This window comes from Pseudopodoces humilis, chromosome 6 (assembly GCF_049639895.1).
Source record: "Pseudopodoces humilis isolate 2021_Gansu_Grassland_sample_001 chromosome 6, ASM4963989v1, whole genome shotgun sequence".
Taxonomy (NCBI): Eukaryota; Metazoa; Chordata; class Aves; order Passeriformes; family Paridae; genus Pseudopodoces; species Pseudopodoces humilis.
The window spans coordinates 50,918,865-50,945,344 of record NC_142205.1 but is presented as its reverse complement, the minus strand read 5'-3'; the positions used below and the strand labels follow the sequence as shown (position 1 = coordinate 50,945,344).

The following is a 26,480-nucleotide window of genomic DNA, read 5'->3' as shown; positions in this document are numbered from 1 at the left end:
TTCGCATGGGAAGCATGTACCCTTTCTTCTTGTTCCTCTCCTTTTATTGAGATGGGCTGTCAGTGTTTTACTCACAGTGTATTACATACTTAAACACATATATGTACGTGTGTATCCTGTGGCAGAGTGAGGTAATGAGAAGTGAATTTGATCCTAAGCTTCTAGAGTTTGCACAGCAAATATGAAAAAGACTGTGCTGCATATCCACAGACTCAAGCTGTGCTTATTTATAATGTTTGAATCAAGTTTCGGCAATTAAAATGTGTTTTACGTGTTTGGGGATTTTTACAAGCATATTACATAGATATTGTGTAAGTGATCAGCATATTATATTAGCTGATGGGAAAAAGCATTTTTGACATTGTGTAAGGGGTATTTTTGACATTGTGTAAGTGGTAATTATCTCTTTCCTAAGTAATTTTTAGCTGGATGATGAAGGTTTTTGATATTCTGTTTATCACAGTTTAAGGGCTGATTTGAAAATCACAGCACGGCACTACAGACACTACGCTCCAGCAAACAGATGGTGGAGAGCCATCAGCTGTAATCTGTGAATAAACAAAGGCAAGTGAAGTTTGGTATCGAGTTTTGAAAATGAGATGTAATTGTGTTATGGAAGTGTAAGAATGCTGTGAAATAATCTTACCCTGGCTGTATGGTAAAGAAAAAGCTCTATTTAATCTGTCATGATAATTAATTCATTTTTTTTTCTGTATTGCTGAAACTCCCAGCTTTGGTGCAGTAGGAAAATCATAATGTCTGATCAACAGTTATGGAAATGGGAATAAATGGGTTGCATGTGTGTGCTTGTTCCTTTGTGAAATACATAGGGCTACTGAAAGACAAACAGACTCCACGAAGTTGTTTACCAAGGAGAAGAAACAAATAAAGCACAAAACCACCAGGCTCTTTACAAAACAGAGAGAATACTACTGTCTTGGAAAGCACACGAGAGAATTTGCTTCTAAAATAGAAAGGATTATGTGATTATGTTGTCTTTCCTAAACATAGACAAAAGGTGAAGAGATCACACACTATTTGTTTTTCCACTGGATGGTTTATTTGAATGTGTTTAGGGTGGCTGGGAGGTGGGAGGGGGGATTCTCCTCCACTGGCAACACGTAGCAAGAGAAGAAATTGCAGAGGAGCGCTCAACACTTAGAGGTCAGGAAGGTGAAAGCACGGCAAAAGCTTTGCTAGGAGGCTCAAACATTTTTGTGGTTTCATGTGTTTACCTTAGCAATGATAGAAGATTTAGTTAATTACCCAGCAGTCTCAACAGTGTCTTGTCAGGCAACACTACATCTCCTCTTCAGTAATGTCACTGGGACCCTGATATTTTGAACATTTTAATTCAAGTATTGTTATAATCAGGTCTGATATAATTAGGAGATAGAGAATGGTAGCTGAAATGATCCAGTTAGAAGAGATTAACTGGAGCTTGTGGGAAGAAAGAGAGAAATTGTGATGCCTTCATTAGAGCTCACTCTAGGTCTGCATATTTTCTCTTGCCGCTGATTCATCACGGCTAAGAAGGGCATTCATTTTTGCAGGTTTGCTGTATGTTTTCAAGGAAGATGGTAAAAATCTTTCCCCTTTCTGCTGCACACTGACATTGGAGTGCTGTAGCACAAATCCTTTCTTCTCAGATACTCAGTAAAGAGTTAATTATTTTGGTGTCTCAAAGGAAAATACACTTTTCAGTTTCTCAGTTTGTCAGTATGAAGCAAAGGTGTCCATGAGGCCTCTTTCTCATTGCCAACTGTTTCACTTTATGGCACTTTCAATTCAGTTACACCTTCCTTTTGTTTCTTTCCTATTTGTTTTTATGTCTTCTTTGCCTTTTCATCCCTCTCTTTTTTACTTCCTGAGGGAGTGTTTTTCTTTTCACTTTGAGTTTTCTGTTTTTTTCTTGTCAGTGTAACTGCAGTAGATATTCAGCTGTTTTCGAGAAGAGACAGTACTTCTATTTGCCTTGGTCTTCTCTTTGCCTATAGGAGATAAACAGAAGAGAGAAACCAATTGAAAATTGAAGTATCTCTGCTGAGAGGGAAACCTTGGGTTCACAATAGACAATATACCTGTGTTATAATGAGCTGTGGCTAGGATACAGGCCAAAAAAGTGTGGAGCATGAAGTGTACAAGGACAATTTGAATACACCAATTTCACAAAACACCAGTGCAAAAATCTTGCTGGAACAAGATTTCTGCTAGTTTTTCATCATTTCCAAATTTGCCTTGGCTAGTAATAAGACTTCCACCACATCAGTCTCTACTATGAACTGAGGTTGTTGTAAAGTGGAAGTTGTAAAGTGCCTACTGTAGCAGGGAGAGGATAGGTTTGGGCCTAAGAACAGAGACATGCAGTTGGAGGTAGTCTGCCCTCTCCTCTGTGTCTCTGGCCCAAAATATTGGAGTAATATTCTGCAAATTAAATATTCTGAGTTAAAGGGGGATAGACCAGCTCCTGTGTATGTGAATTAATAGCATTAATCCACCAACCCAGTTGAGCAGTGAGAGAGTATGTTGAGTGTGAGAAACTGAAATTCAATGAGGTTATGCTGATGTCTGCCTGACTAGTGAGTGTGGCTCAGCAGATTTGCCATGTGAAACCGCTGGTGCTCAGGCCAGGGCGTCTGCACTGGCTGCAGCCTCACCTTGTGCAGGGGATGCCTGCTGACCCCACGGTGCATTAGGTGCACTCCCAGGATGCATTTTTTGGCTTACTGCTTGCAGTCTGTGCACTGAGATTGCTACACCTCTGTTTTAAAGTGCACTCTTGATGCACACGAAATTGCTAATGTAGTCATCCCTTGAACATTACCATTTTAAATTTGCATTTTCCCCATCATAATGTGTTATAATGGACTAAATTGTCATCATAAACTTCTAATATGATAACTTAAACTGCTGGTTTATCTGTTATTTCCTTTCAATCAAACATAAAAAAGAGGGAGGCAGTAATAAGATAATACAGAGGTTAAAAAGCCTGGGCTGTAAGGTTGCACGGGATGGTACTTGCCCGCCTGTGGGATGTAATGCAACTTGCAGCAGGAGTATTCACATCGGGGCTGTGCTGCTGCCTACACTTAGTAATAAATTATTGCTGTGACTCTAAACACCGTGCAATGTATCGGCGATTCATCTTTCAGTCGCCTGTTCCCACGCTGTCCGTTTTATCTCGATTGTTAATTTAATCCCGGCAGTAATTGCTTCGCTTCTCTTAAATCTCCGCGTCCCGCGAGCCAAGCGCGGGCCCTTGTGCGGGTGTTGTGGGGGTCGGGGCGGCTGGCCACCGGGCTGGTGATGCTCGGACAGCCCAGACCGCTCCGTGCAGCCCCGGCCCTGGGGCTCCGCAGCCGGCAGTGACCGGGGGAGCGGCGGCCGCGGGGGGGCGGGAGGAGGAGGAGGAGGAGGAGGAGGAGGAGGAGGAGGAGGAGGAGGCGGCGGCGAATCCTCGTCCAGCTGGCCGAGCGTGCGAGCACTAGTGGGAGCTGGAGAGGGCGAAAGGAGGGGAGAAAGCCCCAAACCACCCCGAGCCCGAGCAGAGCGGCTGCGAGTCGGGCGGCAAGGGGGGTGTGCGCCAGAGGCGGGCGGGGAGCGAGCGCGGCGGCAGCGCTGGGAGCGGCGGCAGCCCCGGCGGAGGAGGCAGCCCCGCGGAGCCTTGGCAGGCGGTGAGCACGGTGAGGAGCCGGAGCAGGGGGGGGGGCGGGGGTTGGGGAGATGCTGCGGGGGGGGGGCGGGCACCTGCGCGGCCGGGGCGGCCCGGGGTGCAGGGGGGTCCCGGGGGTGCCGGGCCTGCGAGCCCCGGGGGCCTGAGTGCTGCGGGGGCAGCGCCCCGAACGCGCCCGGTGCCTTCCAGCCCCGCTGGGCGCTCGGGAGCCGCGGCCGCCCGGCCCCTCTCCCCTGCCGTGCTGTCCCCTGCCGTGCTGTCCCCTGCCGTGCTGTCCCCTGCCGTGCTGTCCCCTGCCGTGCTGTCCCCTGCCGTGCCGTGCGCGGCTCGCAGCGCTCGCCTCAGGCTGCCCCGAGCTCGCCCCGGGGTGAGTGGCCACAGGCGGGTGCCGGACCCGCTCTCTTCGGGCACACGCTGAGCCTGGCTTGGTACCATCCCGATACGTGCAGGTCAGGAGCTGGCGATCTGCAGCGCTCCCGAAATGAACTTTTAGATCAAAAGGCCAGTTTGTCAAGGTACATCTTGTTTTGTAGCTGAGGACGACGGAGGGCCCTGTGAACCTTTGGGAAGCGGGAATGTGGTACGGCATTGTTAACTCACAGACTTTGTCGCTCGTGATGACTGACATGAGCTCTGATTTACCGGCCAGATTATAGCAGTCCATGTCTTCGGTGATGTTGTTCAGAAACGTAAGAGTTAAACCGCTCGATTTAAGCATCTGCTGAATGTAAATTACAGAAAGTGTCACTGTTTAGGAGCCTCTTGTAGATAAAACCGGGGGTCTGTCTAAGCGTCCTGGGTCTGACGGTGCAAAAAGCGGTGCCTGAGGGGGAGTGAAAATAAGACAGGCGTGTAAGGATAATTCTCCAGAAGGCTCTCTCAGCATACATTGATTTGCAGTTTGGATGCTCTCTAAGGCAGAGCATGTGTCTTTATGGCACTCAATGATTTTTCCTTTCCATTAACTGCTCTGATTGCCCCTTGACCCTGTGTAAACTTTTAACAATGTGTAGTGAGAAGGAATTTCATAGCTTTAACTTTACACTGTGTCAAACCCCATAGCATTTTATTCTGAACTTTTGATAGTACCTATGTCTTGACATACAGTTAGTGCAGAATTGGTCTCTGTTCCTCTCTGTCCCATTCATGCTTTTATAAACTTCCAGTGTTCAGGCCAAAATGCTCTCTTCTGCTTTGCTTGAGATGTAGCTTAAGAGGAGGGAAATGAGCAGAGACAGTTATGTTCTGAGAATGGAGCATTTTGAATGACAGGCATGTTAGAGTTAGGATGTTAAAAGCTACAGTCTCTGGAAATAACTCGTGTGCTTAGTGTGGCTACCATGTGATTGCCTACAGAGGACAAAATCTCCTCTGAAGACTAGCATGGCTTTGCAGCACCAGGTATTCCTCCTTTCTTTTACTGGCACAGGCTGTGCAGGGAGTGGGTTTCTTTCAGAGATTTTTGAAAGCAAGCAAAAGCCCAAGCAACATTTTACTATTAGAGTGATATGATGGATTCATAATGTGTTTGTAAGAAGATTCTCTGGTTCTTGTGTTGAAATTTTGCATTGTTAGGAAACAGTTTTGCAGTTATTTCAAAATAAGGAATCCATCACAGTAAACACAACCTAAGGACCTTGACTCTCTTCCCACAACCTACTGCCCTGCTTGGCTTTAGCTGAGCTGCCCTTGATTGACACTTGTGCAATCAGGGAAAAACGACCCTCAGGCCTTTGGGATAGCTGTGTCTGTACTTATCTGTGTGTGTAATCCTGACTTATAGCAGTCCTTCCTCTGGGTCAGTATACTGAATGCTCTGGCTTCAAGTTGGCACTTAAATACATGTTTAATTTTAAGGGTATGAGGGGGGGGGTCCATTTTAATTGGTGCACTTGTCTAATTAAAGAGATGCATGTGCTGGGGCCTTTGCTGCAGCAAGACTGGAGCATTCATCTCTTGACAGAATCGAGCCCTCAAGTTTTGAAACTCCCTTTGAAAGAGCTTTGATTGGTGATGATGTAAACTGACAGATTCACAAAGGCTGTTCCCAGCATCTAGTCTTTCTTGCCTGTTTCTGTCATTCCTCCCTGTGTATTGTTCCCTACAAAACAAGACCTTCAGTAAGTAAGACACAATATCTGTTGCCAGGTGTAAGGAAACAATGAGGAAGTCTGATGCTCAGTTGGGAAATGATGTGTTACTACTCCCAAGAAATAAGATGAACTTTTTTTTAAAAGAAAGTTTATGTGCTGTGTCTTAACTGCTGATTGCTTGATGCTGACTAAAAAGCACTTGTCCAGACTGTAAATCCTGTGGGGAAGGGGCTGCTTTGCTTTGTCTTACAAATGTGATACTTGATGCAGTGTGCTGGGGAGAGCAAAGGGCTGCCTCTGGTTCCAGCATGTGCTGCTGCTGCTAACTACAGCCATCCTAAGTAGCTTACAGCCTTCAAACAGAATATGGGCCAAGCCAGAAAAGTCTTCTAAAAACTTGTAACAGGTATTTCCTACCCATCTTAAGGTAATTGCAAGGATAGGATAGTATATAAACCAACATGGCTATCTTGGTTGTTACTCAAACTTAAGAAGTTGGTGAGGACTTAGAGACAATATTGATATGTGACTCGTATGTGCCAAAATGTGCTGATCTTTGTGCTGTAAATACTGCAAATATAGAACAGAAACAAATTAGTAAGACCTATTGGTGGTTCCCCATAAAGCAAACTATAAAATATATCTTAGACTTACTTCCATTCAGATTTTTGTTCCTTTTCAGAAGATATGAGCTGGTTTTAAATTGTCTCAAACGGAGAATCTTGCTGCTGATAGGCAAAATTTGGAGGAAACTGATTTGAAAACACTGTGGTTTAATCTAAGGCTCACATGTGTTAAGCTGGTTTTTTTTTTTTGCCTAGTGCACGTTTCGGATTGGGTTTGGTTCTGGTGAGCTCTTTCCTCTTGCTGTTTTGTATTTGGTTGAGGTAGTAAAAATGTAATGAGGGTTATATAATAAGTTTTGGAAAAGTCTTGAAATTATCTGATTTATAGATATCATCAGATATCTGATGATATCTATGAATTCCATTGTGCTATATATCAACAACCTTGTTCTTCTGAGTGCCTTAAAGGAGAAAAGATTTATCTATTTCAGCATCTGTAAGTGCTGGACTCTTTTGTAATAAGGAAATGACTTTGAGGTAACTAAAATACCTTAATAATGTAGTGTTTGATTACATTATACAAGTTTTTTCATGCGTCACGTTACCGAGTTTACTTTTCTCTGCTTAATATGTCAACACCTCATCAAGCTGTTAAAAAAAAAAATAAATTCCTATGTGATCAATTATTCTTTATGATCAGCCCATGCCAGAGTGTGCATGCACACCCAGGTGTGAGTGCTTGCACAGTGTGCACAGAGAGGAGCATGTGTCTGTGTCTCTGGCAATACAGGCGGTATGTTTTAACTGCTGTCATGCACAGCCTGCGTTGCAGGGTTGTGATGAGCAGCCAAACCCAAAGGAACCTCTTTCTTTTGGCGTCGTGTCTCAAGGCTGGGGTCCCCAGTTTGTCACTGCTCCTCACAGGCCTTTCTCTCACAGGCTCACTCATGGAGGCTGTATGCTCAGCCCAGCTGCCTGCTTTTCTGCTGCTTGTCACAGTGAATATCTCTTAGGCTTCCAAGCCTGTGTCAGATTTGGTTTAATTGGCCAATAGACTCAAAACTTACTAGAGAGGGTCTGGCAGACGTGTTTATCCACAGATAAGAAAGTCTAAACATTGCCTTGGGAAAGCAGGCTGAAGTAGTTATTTTCTGTTGGAGTCAGGATGCAGAGCAAGTCCTCATCTGGTGGTACAGTGGCCCGCAGGGAGGACATTTGCATGGAAGTCACGGTCACAATTCCAAGCCTCGTATAATTGGTATTTTGGAGTCATCTGTGGCACCTTGCAGGACTGCAGATACAGGTCTGCAGAGTTTGGAAACTCTGAATGTAATGAAGAGACTGGAGCAGCAATGTGAGCATGGGGAGAGAATGGGGAGAGTAGGTTCACCCTTCACATGTTCCAGGAAGGTTTCCCAGTACTGAATGAATTGTAGTATGCAGGGACCTGAATGACATAGGAAGTTTCTTTTACCTGAAACCGACTGTGTTACACATTAAAATTAATTCAGTGCTGAAGTAAAAATGCATTGCTACAAACCTCTACTCTGTGATGCCATTATGCAAGATTGCAGTTTTGCAGACCAGGATGAATAAAGGCGCATAATTAAAAATGTCTGTTCTTTAAAGCTGCCACTTACTTCCTCAACACAAAAATAACTGTTGCTGGTTTGCTGACACAAAAAAGAAATATTCTTTGGTGTTTAGAAAAATTTTACATCTAAACCCTAAAATATAAAATAGATTGTATATAAAACGTATTTGTAAAGTAGCCACTTGAAAGTTTTTAAAAGGTTAAGTTATTCAAGACCTATTCCCTGAAGCTACAAACGTATTTGTTCATGCATAACTTCACTAAGGAATACTTATGTGAATAAAATTACTCACTTACAGGTTTGTAAAACGAAGACTGTAATTAGCTCTAGGTTAATTCCCCTGCTTCCTAATTAAAAACATGCAGGTCAATTAAGGATCAAAGGAGACATTACCTTTGTGATTATCTTCCTTGGCAGAAATAGCTCTTCTGATAAATATTTCAATTTCACTATAATCCGACCTTTTGTCCAATTTGCTTTCCCTAATCCTTGTCAGTTTTGGCTAAGGAAAAAGTGTTGTATTTAAAACAGACTGTGAAAAGGTGATATGCTGAATCTCATAGTTTGAGCACATATGTCTTTTAGGGGAAGAAGCTGGTGGGTGAAAGTGTATATTTATTTGCCTTGGATTGATTATGTGTACATGAGCTGGATCTGGCTAGTTTGCTTATTTGTCTCTCCTAAGTATACAAATACAGTTTATTTGTAACTAGATTGCTAAATACAGTTTCCTTCATATGTCTGACAATTTGTTTCTTCCCCAGTAAAGTGATGATGGAATGGTGTGCAGAGGTATGCATTTAGAGTCTGGATCAGAGTGTAAAACCTGTACGTATGTGCTAAATCTTTGCTGGTCAGATTTGCTTCAGAGCCCATTGAGTGTAGGCTCTGTACTTATGTAAGAAGACTTGGACAAGGCAAAAAAATACTTGCTTCCATGCCAGATGTATTGCAAAGTCAGGACAGTGTAATGGAGATAAGGATAATTAGCTATTTGCATTTGCTACTGAAGTTGGATGAATAGGGTTTTTTCCCTAACAGGGAATTTCTCTTCAGGCATAAGTATCTGGTAGTTTGTTAAAATGAGTAGAACAAGAGTTTTATAGCCTGCAGAAATACAATTAAGTGTACAGGCATCATAGGCTTCTTTTATTTGTAGGCAAGTCTTGTAGGGTCTTGTCCTACCAAAAAATCAAAGTGGAGAAACCCTTCAAGCTGAGGAGGGTTGTGCTGCATCAAGGACATGCCATAGGATGACATGCCCTGTCATCTCTGTATGGCTGCTTCTGTCCAATGGGATGCAGTCACATGTACCCCTTTAAAGTGTTTTGAGAGTCTGGGTCAAGAATGAGGTCAAGTCCAAGCTGCTGCTGTTGATGGACAGGATAAAACTAAAGTTACTCAGGAGACTGTGTTCGCCTTTCATTGTTAAAAATATTAATGGAAATTGTCTTTTTCCTTTATTCCCAAGCATTCCTGGGTATTCAGCACCTTGCAACTATTATGAAATTGATACTTAGAATCTGTATTGTGCTTAGGATTTATGGTATGATTTACTGGTATGATTTCTCTCTGAATGATGGTAAGAAGGGCTTTGTCTGAAGATTGCCTCTATGAATTCTGCATGCAGACTACAGTCTGTCGAGCTTGGTGGTTTTCACAGGGCACCCCTCACTCTCACATGAAGTGTTTCCTTCTTATGGTAGGAAACATTCATAGAATCATAGAACTATGAAATCATTAAGATTGGAAAAGACCATCAAGATTATCAAATCTAATGGTCAACATAGCACCACCACCATGTTCACCACTAAATCATGTCCTCAGGTGCCATATCCATGTTTTTTGAACACTTCCAGGGATGGTGACTCTACCACCTCCCTGGGTAATCTTTTCCAATGCTTGACAGCCCTTTCCATGAAAAAAAATTTAAAAATCTGGTATTTAACTTAAACCAGTCCTGGTGTGACTTGAGACCATTTGCTCTCACCCTGTCTGTCACTTGTTGCCTGGGAGAAGAGACTGGCTACAGACTCCTTTTCAGACAGTTACAGAGTGGTAAGGTGCTCCCTGAGCCTGCTTTTCTCCAGGCTAAAAACTCCCAGCTCCTTCAGCTGCTCCTCATCAGAGTTGTGCTCCAGACCCTTCACCAGCTCCGTTCCCCTTCTCTGGACTCGCTCCAGCCCCTCGATGTCTTGTTGTGAGGGGCCCAAAACTGAACGTAACATCTGAAGTGTGGCCTCACCAGTGCTGAGTACAGGGGACAATCCCTGCCCTGCTCCTGCTGCCCACACCATTGCTGATCCAGACCAGGATTCCCTTGGCCTTCTCGGCCCCCTGGGCACTGCTGGCTCATGTTCAGCTGCTGTTGACCAGCACCCACATGCTTTTCTGCAGGCACCTTCCAGCTATTCTGCCCCAGCCTGTAGCACTTCATGGGGTGGTTGTAACCCAAAGGCTTGGTACTCGGCTTTGTTGAATCTCATACAGTCGGCCTCAGCCCATTGTTCCAGCCTGTCCAGATCCCTCTGCAGAGCCTCCTTGCCTTCCAGTAGATCAACACTCCCACTTGGTGCTGTGCACAAACTTGCTGAGAGTGCACCTGATCCCTTGGTCATCACTAGTGACTGGCCTCCAGCTGGATATAACTGCCTTTGCCACCATTTCACAGTGTTCTCCTGGACACAGCTCCTGGTGTGGATGTGTGCATTCATCCCTGGGTAGAAAACTGGTTGGACAACTCAGCCTTCTCCCTTATCCCAATAGGGTTACTTAGTCTTTCTTTCCACAGGTATTAATCTTTTCTCAGTTTGTACTGCTGCAGATGCAATCACTTTATTAGAGTGAAAAAGCAGTACCATCATTTTCCTCCAGAATTCTGGTATTTTTTGGAAGTGGATGGTAAATTTTGCAGTTTGGGGTTAAATATTCACATAGGCCATGTCAGTTCAGCATCATGTGAGCAGCAATGGCATCACAGAGATCACATTTGTATTTTATGGAAGGGCAGGTCTGTGCTTTTCCTGACAGCCATCACAGCAGGTGCCTTTGAAGAGGAGGAGGAGCACATTTTAAACCTGAAACTAATTAACTTTTCTCTGATAACCATGTATGACAACTGTTTAGGCTTGTCTATATTCCTTGTCTTCCACAACTAAGTTAGAGCCATGGAAAATACATCCCAAAATAACTGTTTACAGTGGGGCTTATGCAGTATTGTTGGGCTGTTCAGTGTAGTAGGGATGCTGCTGGTTGAGGAGGTGCAGAAATCAGAAGTTTACTCCAACTAAACAAGAAGAAAAAATGAAGGTAATCTTTATAACTTTTTAACTCAGAAATCTATTGCCAGGGAGTAATCAAACTACTGTATAACTGAATAATGGAATTTCCTTAGACTGCTTCATTTTGAAAAAAAATTTTCTCTCCTGACAAGAACCAACGTGATCTTAGTGATACATATGCCTGTGTTTTGAATGTGTGGAATTTTCTTATGGCTTGCTGTTTTTAAGGTTTTGAAGAAAAAGAATTTGTTTGAAAATTAATTTAATTGAAGACTAACACAACCCCAAAACCAAAGCAACACAAAGAATAGTTTCTAGTCGTCCGGATTGTAAAATTTATTCTTATTTTTTAAGGCTTGAATAGTGAGCTGTTAGATTTTGTGTGTGCAAAATGCCATCATTTTTACTGAACTTGGTGCTTAATTTGTGCATAAAGGCTTTTCTAGCTTTCTGCAGAAGGGCAGATTTCTGCACAGTTTGTGCATAACTCAGTTTTTCTGATTCACCTTACCAGTTCAGACAACGTGACTTGGAATGGTGTGAACAAATGAGAGCCTGTCAAAAGGGTTTGATCTATTTTTATACTGTCCTTCTGCTCTCAAATGCTGCACATATATTTGAAATTATTAATCCCAGTGTAACTTCTTTCCTTAGCAGCATTTCAGCTGTTTCAGTGAACTATCCCTGGTATTTCTTCTCTCTTGCTGCAAATTTCATAAAAACTAAAATGCTGTGACTCTACTTGTACAGATACATATATTCTCACAGGTTTAATCATTGATGCTAAATCTTTTCAGAAGTTGGTGGGGGCTTTGCATGCAGGTAGGAGTTGTCTTACATGTATTTAAATGCCTTTTGAAATGTTTGGTTGGATTTTTTTATGTTAGTCATTCTTAAATGCTGGACTTGGCTTGAGGTGAAAAGTAAACTGCAGATACTCTGATGGGCCCAAAAGCAGTACTGTGAAGGATAAACTAATGGCATGAAAGCTGAGCTAAGCTTTTAGAAGTGTTTTGCCATAAAATTAAGGACCTAAATGGGCAGTTGCTTTGGGAATAGTGGGAGCATTTGAGGAGCTGCTGTGCCTAGCTCCTATTTCTATTCCTCCTGCTGAAAGATAGGGTCCTCAGCACTCTCAGCAGGTGGGAATGTGCCTGGGCTGCAAAGGCACCTGCCTTGTTTTGTCTCTTGCTCCAGCTGTGAGGGGACATAACCTCACTCCCTGTCCTCAAACAATGTGAAGCCATCCTCCAGTGAAGTGTGAATTAGGCTAGCTGGCTAGCATGGCAATGGACAATTGAAGATGCTATCTGCCTCAGACATTAATTCCTTTTCTCTGTGACTCCAGAAAAAGATATACACACAAATGGTGCCTAAGAGATGTCCCCAGGGCTAGAGATGGAGAGGTTTAGATTATTTTTTTTTCTGTGTGTGTGCAACTAATAGTCTAAAAAGTATTTTTTTTTTAAATTGGAAAATAGCAGAAGGCAGTACCCAGGAGGCAGAATAGAGAAGATCCAAAAACAGTCATACCAACAGAGGTCCTGCAAAGTTACCTCAGTAGGCTGATAACAGTGGCATAAACATGTAGAGCTCAACAGGTGCTGTGTTACTGGTGCTGGGTGCTGCAGTCCCCAGTGGCCTGAACACATGTGAACTTCAGTACCCTGAAACAAGACCTTAATGTCATCTGAAGGTCCAGCCAAAGGTGAGTGCTGCCACTGCAGCCCTGGGGAGAAAAAGCTCAGAAAAGTTCAGAACTCTTCCTCCTTCTCACATATGTCAAGGACAGAAGGGATGGGCTACTTCAGGCTGCAGCTGCCTGTATGTTCTGCTAATGGTTAGAGATAATATTGAGCACTGGAAATGATTATAATAAAATCCTTGAAGGATGTGAGCGGCAATCCCAGTGTTTGTTCCTGGTGACATCAGCTCTGGTGTTGATTTTTGCTTTCTAGCAGATGTCAGTCAGTTCTCTGTAGGTGTAAGAATGGACTAAGCTGTGGCTTTTCTTTTTGTGGGGACTGGAAATTATCACGGAAGAGTTCCCAGCAACTTCAAACTACATTTTAAACTGCATGAAGTCTGTAAGCTGTGTCATCAGATAAGGAGAGGTGGTCGGGAATGAATAATAAATACATGTCAGGAGTGGAGAAAGATTCTGCACAGAACAGCTTTTTCTGAATCTCATCATCCCTTCCAGATTTTCCCCAAGGTGTCTATGGTGAAGCATCAGTCCAATACAGTAATTTCTTTGTGATGTTTCTTTAGTAAAACTCTTAGAGAAAATACATTTTCAAATCAGATTGAGAAAATATATTTTCATAGCTAGTTTGAATATTTTACTGTGATTTTTTGCATTAATACTCTGAGAGATAAATTTTTATTTAAATTGAAAGAAATAATAAAAAACAAATACATCTTGCAAAATACATTTAAAAATTATTCCATTTAAATATGAGACTATCTTGTTAAAGGTGTTTCAAATGATAACTCTTTAACTGACTAGTAAGAAGTAAAATAAATGGGCTGCCTATTTAATGAATAAAATAATTAATTGATGGAAGTTGTATTATTTCTGTAACAAGTGGAAGTGTTATTTCCATTCAAGTGACTTTATCTGCCCTTCTTTCTGTGCCATTTCAGTTCTCTTCCAGCCACTAACCTCTTCCGTACATTTCCCCAGTTCCTTCTCTCTCAATGATATTCTTTCCTGAACAAAAGCAACCAATTCCTGGGCCTGTTGTCCAATAAGCCAGTCTCAAAATTTTCAGCTGCACTCATTCTTTAGAAGATACTCCTTTGTGTGCTTTGAAGACTATTGTTGAGTATTAGCCTAGCAGTATTCATGGCCCTTACCGATAATTTCCCATCTGATGATAAATGCCTGTTTATAGCAGCTCTTTTCCACATTCATTAATCAAGAAAGGTTATCAACAAAGTGATAAATGTAACTTTGATTTTTGCTTGAATGTACCATATACAAAGAGTACAATCCTGTTCATCAGTGAATGCATGACAGATATGCTTTAGAGTCATAAAAATACAAGGAGTGTACGTCAAATGATGGAATATTTTTTTCCTAGACAATCTTGCTGAAATTGTCTTGCACACCCTTGTTTTTGCAGTGTTGTCCTGTCCTTCCTGGTCCTGATTGAATTAGGTTAGCATTGTAGGGAATGCCTCCTAACTCCTGCTAATGTGGGGCTTGCTCAAAGCCAATTCTCGCACAGGAGAAGTCAGCCAGAATCTATTTTCTGTCTTTGAGCATGGTAGAACTCACAGTGGCGTTCACTTGTGCCCATTGTTTGATACCAAAGAAATGTTATGTAAAAACATGTTTTACCTCTTTCTGAGGACTGTAGAGAAGCCTTATTTCATTGTAGCGGTCTTCTGGTAGTTGGAAATGGAGATAATCCCCCGTGACACAGATAACAGTAGTGGGCTTTATCTCAGTCATTTTCCTTTTCTAGTCAAGATTTGGAGGCACCTGCACTTCCTTTGGATCTGCTTCTGAAAGCAGCACTTGGACTGGATCCCCAGTTGCATCTCTGAATGCATTTTATTGAGTTATTCCAATTGGATGCAGATTCTGTGACTGACATTTTGCTGATCGGCTGGCATTTGCAAAGCCTGTGAACTGCATCCATTTAAACTTCATTCTTCGAGCTATAACATTTCTCAAGTACTGTTACCATAGTAGATATAAACCATTCTGGAAGTGGTTTCCATGGGTGTTATTCTCTGCCTCATCTTTAAAGCTGCATTTTTATTTTTTTTTCATAGAGGTCCATCTGATGCTATAATTGTCCTGAAAATAGGGCCTCACAATAGTGAGAACACAAGTCATGCTCAGCTCTTCACTTTGAGAGTTTCTCAAATTCCTGTCTTGAGTATTGTGATTTTTATTTTTATATTTTTTTTTTATTTTTCCAAGCCCTTATTTTTTCTTCACGTCTAAAAGGATTTAAAATTTCTTTTAAACATCTGGCCATGACATTTTCTTGAGGAAGGTTTGCTCTCAAAATAGCATTTCTTGAAACCATTGTGTACTTTCTGTAGGTGGTCGTCAACATATAAGTCAGCTGACTTATTAAAAAATGGTTATGTTTATTATTTATTGAATGTATAATTTTTTTTTATTCGTTTTTTTTTTTCAATGAAGCTTGGCATTGCTTAGTCTTTGTGCAGCCTAGGTAACTTCAGACCTTACTTTTTACCTTATTTACCAGATGTGTAGTTAAATATGGGGATGTCTTGTCAGAAATTCATTTTTAATTTGGGAGATCTTACACAAAACCCGTGGGGTGCTGACTTCTTACCAACCCAAAAGAAAAGGTGGACTTGGAGGGGATGGACATGAGGAGAAACAGATAAATTGAGGCTTTTCACAATGAATATTTTATGGAATTCCCCGTTTGATTGGTCTTCAGCAAAACTTGTTTATTCAGATTGAAGGTGTGGCCCTTAAATCTGACCCTGCAGTAACCAGAAAGTTTCCCTTGTGCTCGGGAGCAGGCGGAAGGGGTACTTGAGGAGATGGAGTTGCAGACGTTGCGCCCGTGAGTTATAAGGAAGGAATTGCAATAAATGATAGGAAAGGTCTGAAAAGAAAGCAACAGCTGATTTTGTTCAGTTCAAAATGACCCTGCCAAAAGAGGCAAATGATATCACAAGCTGGAAGGTCATTGTTTCTTTATGGACTTTTAAAATACATTTTTTGTCCAAAAAATACACTGGGAAACTTGAATGATGATGAATAAACCACTTTGAACTTATGGGAAACAAGCATCCTTAGCTATTCAGAAATCTTCAAAGCTGCTGACGGGAAGGAGATTTGGCTTTATCTTAATGGACGTGATTAAATATCTCACTGTTACAGTCAGGTATGTGCAGTGCTGCATTTTCCAGTGTCCTATTCTGCTTGACCAAAAAGTCTGGAAATACAGAATTTATGAAAGCTGACTTGGTTATTTTACTGACCTTGAGAGTGTGCAGTGTCATTTGCCTTGTTATTTTTCATTAATCAGATTTTCCCAGCTATAGTTCTTATAGCATCAGCTATGGAGATGAATCACAATAGAATCAACAGGGTAAGAAAAATTAGTTTTGGGGTGTTTTTTTTTTAGGATATGCAAATTATTGTAACTGTGGGTAGTTTCCCATTTTAAAACAAAACAAAATTTAGTGTCTGAATAATTCTGGTCACCCTTCCTAGTTATGGCCCAGAAATTCTTGGAGCGCATCCTCTTGCATTCTAACACTTTTCCCACAGGTGGATAGGAGATTTTGGATAAAAAAACTTCTTGGATAAAAATGTTATTGTTTTATTATTCCACAGATGCAAAATTTTGTTCTCAGAAGATTAGCTCCCTCTTCTCCTTTTTCCTCATATCCTGGGATATGTGAAGCTCCATCTTTTTCTTTCCTCATCAAGGATATGAGAAGAAAGTGTGGGGGACAAGCTTGTGTTTTTAAAGAAATTGCATTAACTTCAGACCCTTTTTCCATTCCTTGCAGCAGTTACTGGTTTTGCATGCACATATTACTTTTACGAGGTGTTTTGATTGCTTCAGGACATTGTTTTGAAACATTAATGTCATCTTTTATTTAATCTGGTACGTAGTCTACCACTGATCTCCCATTATGGATCCAGTTTTTCAGCCCTTAGGAATCTTTTTGTTCTTACTCTCCAAATTCTCCAATTTTTTGTGTTTCTGTAGTGTCAGGTGCTAGGTTGGTGCTGCTCAGTGGTTCTCAGACACTCTGACCGTGTTCCAGTATTTAACAGTGTAGCCTGTGTACAGGTAGAGCTCACATAGGAAGATGTTTTTGTTCTCTCTACAGAATTCAGTTTGGCCATATGGAAGTCTGCTGATTTTTGGCTGCAAAACCCAGCCATTTCTGGATTACAATTAGTTAAAGTACAACTTCCACTCATCAGTTATAAAATAATTTTCATTTTCACTGGTTATGCTATAATTTAGCTGTAAAAATGACATTTACTTTAGATCATAATGCTATTAACTTTTGTGCATGACTTTAAGTACAATATTGACAAAACTCCTCTCTTTTCTCTTCTGTGAGGTTCAGGATGAGTGTTTAAAAACAGTCTGAAAGCAAGGAAAGAAATTAGATCTGTAAACCAGAGCAACTCCATTAGCAATTTTTATTACATTTTTATAAACTGCTTTTCCATTGTATTCACCAAACACTTATCTGGATTGCAGCAACCTATTCCAATTTTTTCTTGTTTGGTTTGTTTTGTTTTGTTGTGGTGTGTTATGTACCACTCCCTCTGTATTTCCATGTTGCAGTTGTGACTGGCCACTTTCACTTAATGCTACCACATGGATGGAAGGGCTCATCTCTGTCTCACATCTCTGCAATTTTTCCATGGGCAAGGTGTTTTTGCAAGGAGCAGATTCAGGTGTTCCCATTATGTGTGTGTAACTTAACACCTGCTAATACGCTGAGTTCCACACAGGTGTCACAGTTTTACTCCATTTCACAGAAATTGCACTTAATTCAGCTGTATCCATGTCACTGATGGTTTCTGGAATGGCAGGAATATTTTGGCCGCTTCCCGTGGCTCAGGGTGGGTACAGACAGGGATGCTCGCTCAGCCTGGGCAGTGGTGTGAGTGCCCAGGCTGCCCATGGGTACTGGCCAAGCTGGCAGCACTCCTTGTGCACTTAGGAATTCCTTGTATTTCTGTAGCAGGAGACAAAGGATACAACCTTTTCTTACAGCTGTGTGGCAAGTGGAGCCCATACAGGCCAAGCAGTTTTGTTGTTGTGTAATTTCAGACATGTTGCCTTGCAGGGTTACTTTGTACTCAGTAACACTCTTTTTGTACAGTTCTCTTGCCTGGTAGATTCTAACTCTTCTAAAAAAGATGGTTCCTCTAGTGGACTAGCTGTTGCAAGAGGGTTCTTGTGGATGTGAAAGCGTATCTCAGACAATTTGAACATAGTCACTGCTAACAGTATTCAAATGCTGGCTTTGCTCCCTTTCACTGGACTCCAGCTGTTCCAGTGGCTGCTGTTTTTTATCACTTTGCTGGACTACAGAGTATTAGTGTTGAGACTACAGATGCTTTTATCTTGTATAAGTTTTCAAAGACTTTCCCTGCTGGCAGTTTACATCACTCAACCTATTCTCTTTTATGCTTTCTATATGTAGCATATATGGCAGCCACTAGCTAGAGAATCATATGTAGCAGCTGGTTACACTCTGTATTTCTTTCAAGATCTTGTGCAAAACTTCAAAGTTTACATCAACCTACAGGAAAAATAGCGCCTGAGTATCAAAGGGAGAATGAGCAGAGTATTCAATAAATGTTGGTGCTGGTCTGACTGCTTCCATGTTGCCTTGAATACAGTTCACTTATTTCTTTAGAACATGCCCTGATATTTACATTACCTTTCTCTAATTTTACTATTTCTCAGAGTTCATTTATGAACTGCCTTTAATCTACTGAAGGAAACTAAGATGTTTTTATGATGTCATTGGGCTTTCTTTAGTCAAACTTGCTTGTTTTTTAATAGGACTATAATTTCATTTGGCAAGCCAGAACTTTATCTTACCATCCTTTTACCTTTCTCTCTGTCTGCAAAGCCCAGGAAAGTCTTTGTCTGAACATTATGTTTCAAAGCAAAACAAGAAACTCGTAGACAAAATAATCCAAGTCCCACTTGCAAAGCTGATCGGAATGGCTGAGCACTGTGTGTGTAATGTTCCTGGAGAGTCCTTGGCTCACTCAGCATTGCAAGCCCCCCACAAGACCTGAGCAGCCAGGTGAAAGCAGCCACAGGCTCAGCACTTTGGGGGAGTCACAGCTCCACTCCTGGGTGGTTTGAAAGCACTGGTGAAAAATATTTGGCTAAAATAAAAACATCATCTTCTGGTTTAAGGGCTACAGAAGCGAGCAACTTTGGAAATAATTATGATGATTTACAAGCTATTAGTTAATGTGGTTCACCCATGAATTTGGGAATTAGCACTCTTCTGAAGTCTAAAGAAATTGAGTGAGTTGTAATTCACTTGAAGATAGGTTACTAGGTATAATAGTTTAGCTAGGAGCTAAGACTCTCACACCTTAACTGCCAGTGAAGTCCTTTTTTATTATCTTTCTTACTAGGCTTTTTAATAGCCCATTCTGACAGGAAAAACTGTGTCTGGGTCTGTCCACTTGATTTTCTTCTTTCTGGGTCATGCACTGGTTATGATCCCCAGATAACTTTAATTCTCTATCACTTCTACCTAGTCAGTGCTGGGAAATGGAGCCTCCTGAAGACTGTTATCTTTGTCCTATCCTAACATTAAGGTGTTTTAAGACAAAGCAATGAATACTTGGAAGCCACTATTGACTTGGAAGTCAATACTTTGAGGTATCAAAATAATACCAGGGCTTGTGGACAAACATATATAGGAGATAAATGACAACTTTCTAAAAGGAAATACTTATTTGATCTCTCTAAGAGTGCCACTCCTCTTTATTTTGTTGTTATTATTGTTATTTAGGAATGGTTTGAGATGCAGAGGATAAAATGCGCTCTTTTTAAGGTTTATGAACGCCAACATCAAAATAAGCTTTTGAGATCAATTTCTTCTTTTCCTATTTAGAAGCTGACTGCTCCAGCAGAGGCTACCTAGGGGAGGGAGCTCCCTGTGCTCTGGGCTGCTGTCAGAGCCTTTCCTGGCAGCAGATCAGTGAGCCTTCCTGAGTCACTTTCCAGTTCTCTGCCTTTTCATCTCTTACACAATTCCTTTTGTCGAGGTAGCAAGTTTCTTCTTCTGAAGGCTGAATGCCTGCTTTCTGTTTCTCCTGTATGGAGGGTGTTTTCTGATGGTTTTTGTGGAGTTGTCATGACATTTGTTTTCAATTCCAACCTGGACATTGTCACAACTGCTTCATACACAGGGCTTGGCGCTGCCCTTAGCAGATACACTGCTTTTTCCTCTCTGCTGTTTGCTATTCCTGCCTCTAGTGTGGCATGCTGGTAGACAGCAATCAAATGCCCTCTTAGGCTTTCTTTGCTCAGGTATGTTAGCCAGAGCAGGCAAGGCCAGCTTCCTGGAAGATGTAGCTGCAGCAAGGCACTAAGTGGGGAGATTTGTAGTGACCGTGAATTGTGGGCAAACCCCAGCTGGCAGCTCAGCCTCACACAGACACTCACTCATCAGACTGGGAGAAATTGGAGGGGCAAAAGTGAGAAAATGTGGGTTGAGGTAAAGGCAGTTTACCAGATAAAGGAAAAGCTGCACTGCTAAGCAAGGAATTTGTTCACCATGTCCCGTGGGCAGGTGCGTGTTCTGCCATCTCCAGGAATTCAGGGCTTCATCGCATGTGACAGGAAGAACAAATGCCATCACTCCAAACATTTTTCTTCTTCTTCCCCCACCTTTTATTGCTGTGTGGTATGGAGCATCCCTTGGGTCCATTGGTGTCAACTATCCCAGCTGTGTCCCTTCCCAGCCTTTTCTGCAGCACCATCCTGCTCACTGGTGGGGCAGTGTGAGGAGCAGAAAAGGCCTCCACACCAGTAAGCTCTGCTCAGCTATAGTGAAATTATCTCTGTGCTATCAGCACTGTCTTCACCACAGATACAACTCACAGCATCACATAAGGAACTAATAACTCTGCCACAGCCAAAACAAGTATGTGTTTTCTCATCAGTAGGTGGGAATATGAATTGGGCAGGTGGTGGATGAGTGAAGATAAGAGCAAGGACTTGCAAAATGAATGTGATTTCACAGGCTGGTGTCCTCAGTACAGAGCCAAATCAGATTATTTTTTTGTGATGTGCTTTCTCTCTTGCCTTCCCCCCCCCCCCCCCCGCCCCAGCAAGGTTAATTGCTCTGTCTGTATGTGTGATGTGTGTCCACATTATTGAAATTCCAGTGTTAGCATACACAACTGGCGTTACGTGGTGTGGCAGTGACCCCTGACCATTGGGGTGGCTGTAGTGACGTTTTACAGTGCCAGCTTTTCCCCCCTGGTCAGTCAGTATTCTCCTCTAATTATAATCAGGAGCACGGGTCAGGACACAACTTTCTTGAGATAAGGGGCCTGCTATGTTTGATGCTATTGAGACAAGTAAACGGTGCAACCTCTAAACACTTTAAAAATATTCCACCTGTGAATTTGTTATAAGTTGCTTGCATCCAGACAATCCATTTGTCTCAGGAATTTAAGACTTCTGGACACCTGACTTGTCACACCTTCTTTGCTTCCCCTTACTACCCTCACCTGCAGGGTCCAGCTTGCAAACTTTTAAGCATCCCTAAGCAGGCTGTAGGTAAAATAGGCTAACTGCAGTGGATCTACATGATATTGTGGTATCAAATAGTATTTCACAGAATCACACAGTGGGCCAGGTTGGAAGGCACCTCAGTGTGTTGTCTGGTCTGGCCTCCCTGCTCAGGGAGGGTTCTTCTAGAGCACATGGCACAGGATTGCATCCAGATGGTTCTTGAATATCTCCAGTGAGGGGAATGAAAACCTCGCTGGGCAATCTGCTCCAGTTCTCTGTCTCTGATGTTTGAAAACTCCACATCCTTGGTACTCCTACCAAGAAAAAGGTATTAATGTGTTATGGACTACTATGATAATGTTGAAGATTTTGGGCAGCAATGGTGGTGGGAAACATCTTTCCCATGTTTTGCTTTGCCAGCCTTCTCTCCTGTCTCGCTGGAGCAGAGAGGGTGCCCAGGTAGGCTTATTCCATTTGGAAAGTAAATGGGAGAGTGGCACGAGGCATGGGTTGGTGAAGAAGGGTTGATGGGAATAGTATTGTGGGGTTTGTAGTAGCGTGGTACTCTCAACTCGTAATTCTGGTGTTCTGCACCTTTAGTTATGAAGACTGAGATGCCTCTCACAGAAGAAGTGGCAAGTGGAGAGGAACTTCAGAGGGAAGCTGAGATGTAGTTTTTCTTTTCCCACAATTTAAGTATTTTTTCCACCCTCATATGGCCTTACATTGTTTCTTCACCATCATTTTCTATTTTGTTCTAGTACATCATTTTGAAGATTAAATAATAAGATTCTGGTGAAGCATCTTCCATCATATTTTCCTGTAGTGAACTCTAGCACAAATTATCCTGTAGTGAAGTAAAAGCTGAAATGAATGGCAGTAACTGTGTCTGAACCCAGCCTCGATTCACCATACCTGCTGTTACCAGAGTAAATGCATTATTCATAATTTACATGATACTTTCCTGAAGGCAATATACTTGAAAGCAATGTGTGTAATATAATGTGTCATTATTCCAGAGCTCTGAAAATGTCCTTTTATAATTCTCCTTAGCAGTACAGTTTATGTGATGTGGAAACTATTTTCTGACACGTGTGCCTAAGCAGTAAGCTCTTTGTTAGATCCAATTAGAATTTCTCCCTTGATAGAGTGTGAGGCTCTAAACCAGTGTTATGCTTGGCCATGGACAAAATTAATCCAGTCAGCTGGGACTCCCTGCATCAACCTTCTGCGATCTCATGGTATGGAACCGCTGATATGTGCTTTTCACATTCAGCAAATCCAAGATTCAGTGCAAGGGGCAGCAGCCACGCCACTTTTCTGGTGTAGCAAACGGCGTGTCAGCACATTTAAAAATTATTACATGAATATGAGCTACTGTACAATAACACTTTCCCCCACTGAGTGGTGTAACTCCTCTCCCACTGGTGAAGAGGTTTTCTCATTTATATTTTTTTGATATACTTTTTTTGCTAGTGAGATGAGCGTGCTATAGATGCTTTGTTCATGAATAGTAGCATTTAAGAAAACATGATGTATTTTGTGGTTTTTTTCTGCACTGTAAATTGTGAAAAAAGGCCCAAACCCTGAACATTTTGTTGATTGCCAATTATTTTGTTTGTTTTAGCAAGTGTTTGGTTTAACTAAGTGTTACAAATGATTGTTTGAGAAAATTTAGGTTGTGTGTTAAGCACATCAATTTTAGATGGCGTAAAATACTTTCAAGCGTCATGGATTGTTTTTTCCCCCCATGAAGTGCCTATACTAAAATCTGTGAATGGAGAGGTAGTTGTTGATGCTTTGCTAAAGCAAGAGTGGTAAATGTGATTTAAATGTAATCCAAATTTACAGCTCTTCCTGAGAGCTTGCACAAGGCCCAGAATTGTTTTGACTGGTTTTGATCCACAGAAGTCTCTGTGAGCATCGAAACAATTCATCAGTTTATTGTGACATCTGAATGCTTTTAAACTGCCCCTTTGTTTTTGCTGATTAACTGTGCTCTTGAAGCACTGCAAATCCATGTTCCTCTGTGGCTGGAAGTGATGTGCTGCTCTTGGCATTCTAGCCAGCCTGGCTCTTCTTGGTGTTCAGTGGCTTCTGCAGGTGCTTACCCAGAGCCCTTTTTTATCTTGTTGATGCTTCAGACAACTGCTGTGAAGCGAGGTTAGGTCCTGTGCTGTGCTTGTCATGTCTTTGTGTTGAAAAGGGCTCCATCACAAACTGGTTTTGTTCCAAAATCAGTGTGTGTGTAGGAAAGCTGAATTGCTTTCCCTGAATACTCATTCCCCGGGAAATAAATCATCATAGAGTTGTTCCTCTTCGCTTCTCCCAGAAGGAGCCAAATGCTCTACATCATGTATAGGAAGCATGACCCCTACCTTGGAGGTGACTCTGAAAAATCCCAGGTGCCACATACGAATTGTGATACAACATTTCATAAAATGCAGATAGACAGGAACGTATTTAAATTATCTGGACAGCTAAAACAGCGTTGGATTCTTGACATATTTCTTCATGTATGAACAGTTGCGGTCACTCTTCAGGTTTCCATTCCTTAGAGTTTAGTAAAGATGTTACTATCTTACAAAAAGGACATAACACATTTTCTTTATCTAAGTGTAAATTACAATTTATTGCAATTATTACCTGAGTTTTAAGTAAGAATTTGAGGGCTAGCAAATCTTAAGTTAGCTCTGCAGCCACAGAGTGATGCAACCAGATTGTATCCTGGATGTATTTTCCATTTATCTGGAGGAATTCAGCTGCAGAACAAGTTTTAGATTTCCCTGAAAAAAGGTAATCAGTAGATGACTAAGAAATTTACTGATACTAACAAATGTTCCTGAGTGTAACTGGTATATGCAGGTTGGAAGTGTCAGCTGATCAAGCAGGTGCTAATTGATGTGTCATGGGTTGTGCCTTTTTGTATATAAATGTTGATGTCTTCTTTCTCAAGATGAATTGAGTTTCACAGTGTTGAGGAAAATATGCCACTTTTAATTTTACAAAACCTTTACGGTAACTTATTTCTTTGAGATTATAAAAGATACTTTCTTTTACTGTCAACTAAGCAATATATTTTTATATACCTTAAAGTATAAAAAAAATTCTAAAAAACATTATTTGAGTGTAAATAATTTAAACAAAACATTTTTTGTTAGACTAAAGTATTAATTTTTATGAATCCAAATTTTAGTATTGTGCCACAGCAAGTGGAAAGCCACCAAGGCTGAGAGCAACATCATTTTTATCCCTCTATCTGTTCCTAAATAGAGACTTCTATGAATCTTTGGAACGAAGGTAAAGTAGCATTGGCCTCAGTAAAGAATGTCGTAACAATTCCTATTTTGAACAACCCTACCTGTTGCAACTTCGTAGCTTAAAAGACCTGTTAATAAATTACACTGTGTTATTGGGAGAAATATTTTGTCAGCTTTTTATTTTTCTGTACCGGATTTACATTTCCCATTTGGGAAAAAAATTACCTCTTGTCTTGATTATTGTCTGGTCACATTTTGCTGACTTGCTGCAAATTGTTAGCCTGTCTATGATTTTTTTTTTCTCAAATCATGTTGTTCTCTTGACTCTCTTGCATCATTCATGCCTCTTCCAGCCCCATCAGTTGCATATCCTGTAAAGCTTGGTGTGCTCACAGGTTTGCATGTGGATATGGACAGTTTGGTCACTTCCCTCCTTTGTGCGTGGCATCACTTTCTGTAGATTAACTATGTCTGTAAACCCAATTCTCATTAAAACTTTTGGATCATTATTAGCAGCTTTGAAAAATTGTCCACACTGGCTGTGTTACGACATAGGTAGGGTGACTCTTTGAATGTAATAAATGAAATATTTTGAGCTTTGTCTTGAAGGTGTACTTAGGAGAGGAAAATGGGGAGGCATACACTTGTGGGAAGGGAGCTATAAATCACAATTCTTTGGGCATCATCTGCATAGTGTTGCACTGAAAGAATCTTTGTGCAAGTAGAAGAGCATAGGCCCCTCCTTTTGGTGGCCTTGTAGCAGGGGAGATGATGTTTCACATGAACCTTTCGCTGCATTAACAGTGTGCTTGACTCACTGTGTTGGACCTCACTTCCAGCAGTGGTAAGGTGGTGGTGGTGGAGGTACTGGCAACAGATCTGAGAAAAGGACCTACATCCAAGAGGAGGAATATGGAATCTTGAAATCAGAGTGGTCTGTTTGGGACTTATGGGAATACTCAGGGTACAGAAATGGATGGAGTTCTCCTCAAGTAGTATGTAAGTTTACTTGGGTTGGTTACCACCGCCTACTTCTCTTTTTCCTTTTTCTTGGAAAAAGTAAATACATACTAGGAAAGTTAACGAGAAACCATTTGAAGGCCTTATTCTTCCAAAGAGGAAGAGAAGAATGAATCAATTTTTGCTTTCTTTCACATTGATTTCCTTCATGTTTCATGTTCAGGAAAGAGCGCATTCCATAATATCAGCTTGAGCCCTGGTTGAGAATTAGCCTTCAACTTTCCACTCCGGGACATTTTCCCTTCAGTGTACAGTATTTAGCTGCATGTCATAACTCAGGCCAGCTCTGTTCAGGCAAGATGATGTACTCATGTTAGTGTTAAGCATCAGGCACCAATTTAGCTGGACAGTAAATCTGCTGGTTTAGCTGTCTAGCAGCGCTGCTCCACGGAACCACTGGCACTTGCAGACACCCTGTGCCCTAAGTGTGATGCCTAAGGACCTTCCAGTTGAAGTCAGTTAAATGAGTGTAATAGGGATCTTGCACACATCCTTGGCAGGACAGAATTTGGCAATCTTTGAAGTTTTGTTTGCTTTATCCTCTCTCTTCACATTCTGGGTTTTCTTGAACTCCTTTTTTTTTTTGAAAATTAAACCTTAGGGGTTTATTTTCCCCTTTCTTATTTGTTTTGACCCTCGCATTCCTTATTTTCTTTTGTTTTTATCTTGTTCATCCACTGAAGGATCTTTTGTCCTTCCTAAAGTAGATTATTTCTAATGCTTGTCTCATTTC

General features: G+C 41.5%; 1 protein-coding gene across 2 annotated transcripts in view; it reads left to right on the top strand.

The window, feature by feature from the left end:
* The first annotated feature begins 3,618 nt into the window (after nucleotides 1-3,618).
* Nucleotides 3,619-26,480, top strand: part of BMPR1B (bone morphogenetic protein receptor type 1B) — a 229,067-nt gene continuing 206,205 nt past the window's right edge. Inside the window, exon 1 of one of the 2 annotated variants that reach the window (XM_088057152.1) lies at nucleotides 3,619-3,683. The gene's annotated coding sequence lies outside the window, so the exon portion shown is untranslated. Of the gene's footprint in view, nucleotides 3,684-17,773; nucleotides 17,807-26,480 lie in introns of those variants that run through there. The other variant, XM_088057151.1, reaches the window with a different exon arrangement.